Raw genomic sequence first — 8332 nt, 5'->3', positions numbered from 1 at the left:
AACTGCCTTGTTTATATAGGCAGCCCTGAACCTAAAATGGCTGCCCTCATTAGGCACCTGGAGGCTGCCAGCTCCAGAGTCTTAAAGTGTCCTGCCACACCCTGGTAATGTACATTCAATGCCTGTAGCAGTATTGGTTAATCCTATGCCCTATGCCTTAAAGCAGATATTTTATTTACATCTGTAATATGCCTCAAACAGAGCATTTATTATGTTCACCTACAGAATGGTCATTCCCTATAACTTGTTTCCTACATTTTGTTAGAAATATAAGGCCCAAAAAGAAGCTTTATTAGCATCCAGAGTCAATCAGATAAGTCACCACATTATTTATAGCAGTGACATGGGACTGCTACAGATGGTTAAGCTTGTTGAGTACATTGAGTCAACAAGCAGCAATCTTTTAAACCTTTGCATTCCACTTAGGCATATGAGGCATATAACTTTTTATGATCACTCCCCTGCTAGGATGCAAATTCCAAAGAGGCCAGTGGTATGCAGTTGAAAGCTCTGCATATTTCATTGTTCTGGCTATGTTTCAGTGTTGGGAAATGAGGATACTTTTGTTGCTGGTAAAGTAATGATGGGAACCTTTGGTCACAATTATTTACTATATCACTTTCCATTTCCACATGACTGGGTTCACGAACAGACAGTTGAAATGCCCAGGTAAGAGCAGACAGTGGCCATTTAAAACTGGATCAAAGCCAACTCTGTCTAGACTCTAGAATGAATGAATAGAACTCTGAGAATTGTAGGTTTTGGGGCTGATGGGAATTAGAAGCAAAGAATGCTGGGAAGGAATGCCAAGGTCTATAAATATTCTTTTCTTTCAAATGCGGGAAACCAGGGTTGGAATTGTTTATTGTCTCAGTTCACAGCCCATTAAAGGATGACTTCCCATTGGGTTGCTCCAGACTTCATGCCTCCTAATGCTTCTTCCTAGTAATCCTTTCTCTGATAGCTTCTAGCACCATCCTCCTATCCATTGAGGAAATTAGCTCTCAGAATCCTATCTTTATTGGAGGAATTAAAGAACAAGTTTGTGTTGAATAGTTATACTGCTTAAAAAGCCTTGGAAACTTGGCTATTTAACTTAAAATAAATGCTTTAGTTTGTACGCAATACTATATTTACCCAAATCCAAGACAACTTCAATTTTAAGATGACTACCTCCACCCCATTAGATTCTATACATGGAAAAATTACAAATTTCTTATGATTTTCCGTGTATAAAATCTAATTATTGGGGTGAGAGGGATGGCAGCCAGCCCTTCACCTGTTACTCCCCCACCCCTTGCCCATGCCTACCCCACATCAGCCACTTGCTCTTGCTGTCACTTGCCCTTCTCTGACCAGTTGCACCCCCACAATCCCTGCCCTTTCCCCAGGCACTTACCTCTCAGCAGCTTACCTTCTGCAGTGGCTTTTGCTTTGGGGCAGTCAGTAGCAGCGGCAGTGACAGCAATCCCAGCTCCAGACAGGCAGAAGTAGAAATGACAGTTCAGGATTGGAGTCAGAGCTGGAACAGAAGGTAAGTGGTGTGGGAGGAAAGTGATGGGGGGGTGCGGGGGAAGGGCAGCCTCCACCATGTTCTTCCTGAGCTGCACACTGTGTATCCCCCCGGCATTCCCCCTGTACAGGTCTCCCCCATGCTCTGCCCCTTACCATATGGTCAACCCCACACTCCTTAGCCACCTGGTCTCTCCTGCCCAAGGCAGGCAGTGGTTTGGCTCCAGTTTCACCTCAGGCCTAGAGCTGAGGCCACAGCAGCAGTCTGTCCCAGCCAGTAATCCAAGATGATGCCTATTTTCCCTATGTACAGTCTGTATTTCAGAACCACATTTAGTCATAGCATGAAGAAATTCTGATTCAGGATCTAACTCATTTTCTCCTGTTGTTTTTTCCTGAACTATATTCACATACATCCAAATCCTTTAGACAGTTGCATAGTACGTGTCTGGCTAACATTAGCCATTTAAATGGCATGTGGGGCACTTATGTGGATTTTAGATCCCATGCTCCTCATCCTGGGTGTGTACACACAAGACACTTTACTGCACAGTAGACTAATCTACTGCACAGTAAAGCATCACCGTCTACATGTGTGAGGCATTTACTGCACAATAAATCAGGCTACTGAGCAGTTAGCTAGTACCTGTAAATACTGATACTAGATAAACTGTGCAGTAGTTACTGCACAGTAGCACTGTGTAGATGCTGACCAGGAGCAAATTTACTCCTGCTCAGCCTAGCCAGCAGGGTGTCACAGGGAACAGGGAACTCTCTGTCCGTGGTCCTGGTGCTGCTCAGGTCCTGACTCCCCCCAGGACCTGGGAGGCAATCAGCACCAGGACTAGGGAGCTCTCTGCCCCCTGTCCTGGCTCCTGGCTTCTAGTGCAGAGTTGGCAGCTCTGGAGGGTGTGTAGGGGCTAGGAACCCACAGACGCTAATAGTTATTGAAGAAAATGGGTAGACAGTGGTAGAATAGCTTCTGCTCATTTGGCATAAGAGCAAGATCTAGAACCTAAAGTCCTCTCTCTTCTAGTACAGTGACCATACTCCCCCTGGTTGTTCCCCTCTTGGTGAATATGTCTTCCCTTCTTTGGTGTCCAGCTTCAGTGGGAGGGGTATAGAGCATGTGGTTTAGTGTCACTCCAAAGTAGGTAGGATTTGGAGAGTGGAAGGGTGCGTCTACATGAAATGTTTATTGTGGAATAGTTTTTTCATGCACAGCAGCACATGTGTAGATACTGACCTGGCTGGTTTAGATACAAAGGTGCTTCAGTACAGGGGCTGCCTGCCAGCTAGCTCAGCATTGAGGCACCTTTGTACTCCAACCTGCCCCTCTGCAGCATGTTGAGCCAGGCAGGAGAATCCCTGGGCTGGCAGACTGACCCCTGCATGCATAGACTTGTGTGGAGAGAGCTATTCCATTCCAGGATAGATTTTGTCAGGTAACTTCCCTGTAAGGTACTTTCCCTAACATTAACATATTGTTGACACAGTTGCGACAAAAGGTTGGTCAGTAAAATAATGGCAGTCCCCAAAAATTTTGCCCATCCATAAAGTTAACTCATTTAGTGGGGAAAAAAACTAGACAGGAAAAATGAAACTACTTACACAAATGCTTCCATACCCAACTTATAGGTGATTCTAAATGTACTTATACTCCCTAAAGGTTCAAAAGGCCCCCAGTAAAGCCAATATTTTACATATATATTGTGCCTTTTATTGCACAGTGCTTTACAAGTCACACTGTAAGATCATGCTTGTCACATCTACTTTAGAGACATAGTGCACAAAGAAACTTTGAACAGAACAAGAAAACACAGTTGTTAGACATGATTAAAAATACAATGAAAGGTTTGGAGTGGTAAATTAAGTTTACCCAAATTGGAATCTATCCAGGACACTAATTTAATATCCTTTCATTTCTGCAACCTCACTTGAATTCTTAGAGATGCCATAAGCACCTGGGTCCTCTGTTTTAGACATTAGGTGAAAAAGATATTTTAGGTAATGCAGTGCTTTGTAGTACAACCTCCAGACTAAAACACAAATTGTAGTGGGGATGATTTGGAGGGTGACACCAGGAAGCTCAATCTCTTCGGATAATTTTGGAATAGCTCAGAGCACACGCTGCACCTCATGGCTGCAAGCAGCAACACTGAGCACATAGCACTTCAGATAAAGATCTAACTGTTTTCAGCCCAAATGGAGTCCCTTTATTATTGACCAGAGCACTGTGCATGAAACAAGGGCCATGTGCACCCCTTACATGTTGCCAATGGGCATGGGGGTGCTAAAAGTGTGGAGCTATGTGTCTAGGCAGCAGGCAGGTGTGTGGCCTCAGGCTGGCTGGGCTGACTGGGTACAATTTAGGCCAGGGGTGGGCAAAATGTGGCCAGTGGGCCAGATGCAACCCACCAGGCCATTCTATTCAGCCTGCAGGGCTCCTAAAAAATTTAGAAAATTAACAGTTATCTGCCCCTGGCTGTCTGTCATGCGGCCCTCGATGGCTTGCCAAAACTCAGTAAGCAGCCCTCCACCGGAAATAATTGCCCACCCCTAATTTAGGCCCACAGGCAGCATCTACACTTGCATTTCTTTGCAGTTAATTACTCCACCATAAGATAGTAGTGTCCCTGACATTACTATTTTATAGTGGTGTTAATTAGTTTACCATGGCTTAACACCATCACATATGTAGATGGTGACACTTTACCCCACAGATAATTAATCTATACCACAATAAAGAGCATGTGTAGACTCAGCTTGGGGCTACTTTCCTGCTAAGATAAATACTGTATTCAAGAAAAGGAAAAAAAAGCCTAAAGGAAACCTTTCCTAATGACATTCAAAAACTCTGCTTTCACTATAAGAAAAAAATCAAAGTCCCCCTACTAATATAGTTTTATTATGTTTAAATATCCTAGTGCCCCTGGCTATGTTTTGCCTTCTATACATGTAAGATTAATGTATATTCTGGATGATTTATAATGCTAGCAGTGTGTACTTTCGAACCTTCTGTGTGAGACTGTATCACCAATAGAAAAGATACTTTTACAATAGTTAAAAAAATAACACCCAATTTAAGGAAAAGATCATTTTTCTAATTATAGTTTCATAGTTTCTAGGGTCGGAAGGGACCTGAGTAGATCATTTAGTCCGACCCCCTGCCATGGGGTCAAATTATTTTTATCAGAGATGGAAGAAAGCATAGGCAGAGGGAAAAAAATTATTTGGGGGGGGCTGAGCATGTGTGCGCATGGTGTAGACTCTCCTGCCCAACAGGTAACTCTGTGGGGGAAGGGCCATGGGGGGCGGGGGACAGATTGAGGCCCTCTGAAGTCAATGAGATTCTTTCCATAGGCTTTACATCCAGCTCCACTGTATCTAAGATTTTACAGTATTTCCTTGTACAAAGAATTTTAAAAAAATCTCTGTGTTATTTTAGGTATGTTTGGTTAGTAACCATTGTTAATTATTGACTTTACAATGGAGACCACTGACTGATTAATCAGAAATGTCTTGCCTGATTTATTGTTATTGTTGTTCAATATCCAGCTTTCTATGGTATGTAGCAGCTACTCTATTGCAGAGGTTGCTGTTAAATTTCACTGCTGCAAACTGTTATTGGCCTTCAGTTTAACCAATGCTGTCTGGCACATAGAGTCCATAAGTAGTACTTACATCTTGCTTGCCCTTTGTTTTAACTCACATAACAAACTTCATGGCCAACATTCATACATTATAAGCTAATCACAGGCAATATACAGTAAAAGAGATGTGTAAATGCTCTAAAGTGGCTCAGCAGGTTTCGATAGACATTTAGCATAGTTCTCAGTGCTCCTGATTTACTATGACATCCTTGTCAGAGGCTCCATCCAGAAAGACAATTAAATTATTAGTTTAGAAACTTTTTACAAAATTGGTCACTGACCACCCACTTCAAGCTCTCTGTGTCTTGTCTTTATGTAATTATTTATTGGTCACATACACAAAGTCATTATTCTAAGGCTGTAGACATACAATTTACTGAAAGGTTAAAGGGGGCAGGGCATTCCTGTAAGACAGCTGCTTCTCAAGCAATTTTCCATGTGCATGTTCTTATCTAGCAGTTAATTTTGAAGCTAAACCATGGCAACTTAACCCAGATTCATTGAAGCCTAAGCTATCACAGTTTATCTTTCACTTACAAAATGCACGTGCATGGCCAATTTCTGCAGAACAGCTGACAGGTGGTAAAATCCTACCTTCTTTCATTAAACAGTAAGTTGTTCACATATCCATATGTTGAGATCAACTCTCACAACAATGTCAATCATGACCTCCATAACTGTCTTAAAAGTCTGTTAGATCTGGAATGAAACTGAGCTTGACCCCATCACCTGGGGCCTGCTCCTCAACCAAAGAGTGGAATCAAAGCGAAATCAAAGAGACTCTTTCAGTTAACTTTAGAAGACCCCATGTGGTCATATCTATTGCTCTTGAATTACTTACATGCTAATAGGACCATGGGTTTAGCATGTTGCTGTAACAAAATTAGTAATGGTGCACCATATTGTACCTTCTAAAACCATGCATAGATTCATGGCCATACATGAGAGACATAGCAGAGAAGGTAAGTTGAGGCCCAGTTTCTGCTGAAAAATTGATGAATCCTGAAGCTTTTCCAAGCCCTTTTGTATGCTGTTCACTGAATTTAGTTGACCCTAATCAAGATCTAAGATTTGCCCACTAGAATCCTGTAGTATGAAGAAGTCTCAGACTAGACAACCATCTTAATCAAACTACTAACAGAAATGTTTGGGAAATTAGCCATTTGGAGCTGGAGCATGGCCTCAATTCCTTACAATCTGAACTGCTATTGGAGGCTGGGTCTAGAGAGGCGATTGCCAAATTCATCCTTTGCACAGATTCTTATTTCAAGCAAAGCAAGAACAAAAAGATAAAAATCTGAGTTAACTTTTGTATCCTTTGACAGGCTCCAAAAGCATTGCACTTCCTACGCAGTAGGCCTGTGCAAATAGGGAACTATTTGATTCAGGTTCAGATTCAGCCAATTCAGATGCCAGTGATTTGATTCAGAGCTCTGAATTGGTTTTCCGCTTCGATTAGCCCGAATCAGCTCCGAAGCTTCAGAGCCAATTCGGAGATTCAACCATAGGGTATAATGCAGAATCAATGAAATATCTATAACTGTTTTTTTTGTCTGATTTGAATGAAACTTGCAGGGATGGTAGCCTCTGCTGAGAGCATGAAGCCTTCCAAGCTTCAAGGAGATAGGTAAAGGGGTTTGGGGGAAACTTCACCCCAAATTCTTGAAAGCAAAACTCATGGCACATGTATGTGTTAGGCCACAGTGGGGTGAAAACTGCAGGGGTGGTAGCCCCTGCTGAGGCCACCAAGTCTGCCAAGTTTCAAAGTGATAGGTGTAGGGGTTTGGGGGAAACTGCACCACAAGCAGTTGCTGTTGACAGGCAAAACTCATGACATGGGTGCTTGTGCGCCTGTGTCTGTCTTGGGGCACAGAGAGATGAAATCTACTGAAGGCCTGGCTGCCAGGCCCTGCCAGACCACGAAGCCTGCCAGAGATAGGTGTGGGGGAGGGGGGTGTTCCAGGGCCCTGCATCTCTGGCTGCTAACGGGCAAAAATCATGATGTGGGTGGGTGACACTGTGTGTGTTCAGGTGCGCCCTCACTGGCGCTGGGGCCTATGCACAACATGGCAGCATGCCCCAGTAAGGCCTCCTCCTTCCCTACAGTCTCAGGTCCATTCCACCACTTTACATGACAACAGGTAAAATAACTTAGTGACTGACTGAGCACTATCAGTAGCACCAACAGCATCTCAGGTAGCCAAACTGTCAGAGAGCCCTTCTTTCCTCTCAAGTAGGAGCTGCTTCTTCTCTAGCATGTCTGTTAAGGTGAGCTCTCACTGTGTGACTCTATGTGTGTATGCATGTGTGTGTGCATGTGTACTTGTGTTTGTGCATGTGTACTTGTGTTCAGATGCGTCCTTCCTGGCACTAGGGCCTCTGCACAACATGGCAGTGTGCCCCAGTGTGGCCTCCTCCTCCCCTACAGCCTCAGGCCCAGTCCACCACTTTACATGACAACAGGTAAAATAACTTAGCTGGCTCAACACCAGTAGCATCATCAGCAGCATCAAAGGTACCCAAACGGAACTTCCATGGAGCCTTTCTTTTTATAAAGGAATTGACAACAAGAAGTAAGGATGTTGTGTTGTGTTGTGTTGGATATATGATGTTACTCATGGTGTGTGATAGCTTATCATGTGTTTTTATGTCTATATGTTTGTTATGAAAAAAGGAGTACTTAAAAAAACATATCTTAGGAAGCTTTAGGGTTGAAAAACCCTTTGTCAGGCTGAGAAAGTACCTGCAATTGGTCCTGGATGGAAGGAATAATAAAGAAGCCAGAGGCTGGCCTGGCCCACAATGTAGGCAAGAAAGCCAATCAGTGAAAATGGAAATGGAGGCATCAGGGGGTGAGGGACAGGCTAGGGTGGGGGGGAAAGGGGGATGTAGCAGCACAGGTGAAAGTGCAGAGGGACCTGGGGTGTTAGATGCGAAAGTTGGCATCCCAGGCAGCTAAGCTGAGCTTGCCAGGAGCCTCACAACTGCACTGCAACCAGCAAGTGTCAGGCCTGTCAAAGATGTGACAGGTCTGGGCTTTCCCCAGCCAGGACTGTGTGTGTGCATGCATTAGCTGGAGGTTATGGCGCCTCCTACCCACCTTTCACCAGGGGATTGTTGGTCCTGGCATTTATGGGACTGCTCCACTGCCAACAGTCCCACCAGAC

This window comes from Gavialis gangeticus, unplaced genomic scaffold (genome assembly GCF_001723915.1).
Source record: "Gavialis gangeticus isolate Ggan-Ray unplaced genomic scaffold, GavGan_comp1, whole genome shotgun sequence".
NCBI lineage: Eukaryota > Metazoa > Chordata > Crocodylia > Gavialidae > Gavialis > Gavialis gangeticus.
The sequence above is the reverse complement of the archived record's forward strand: the minus strand, read 5'-3'. Positions refer to the sequence as shown.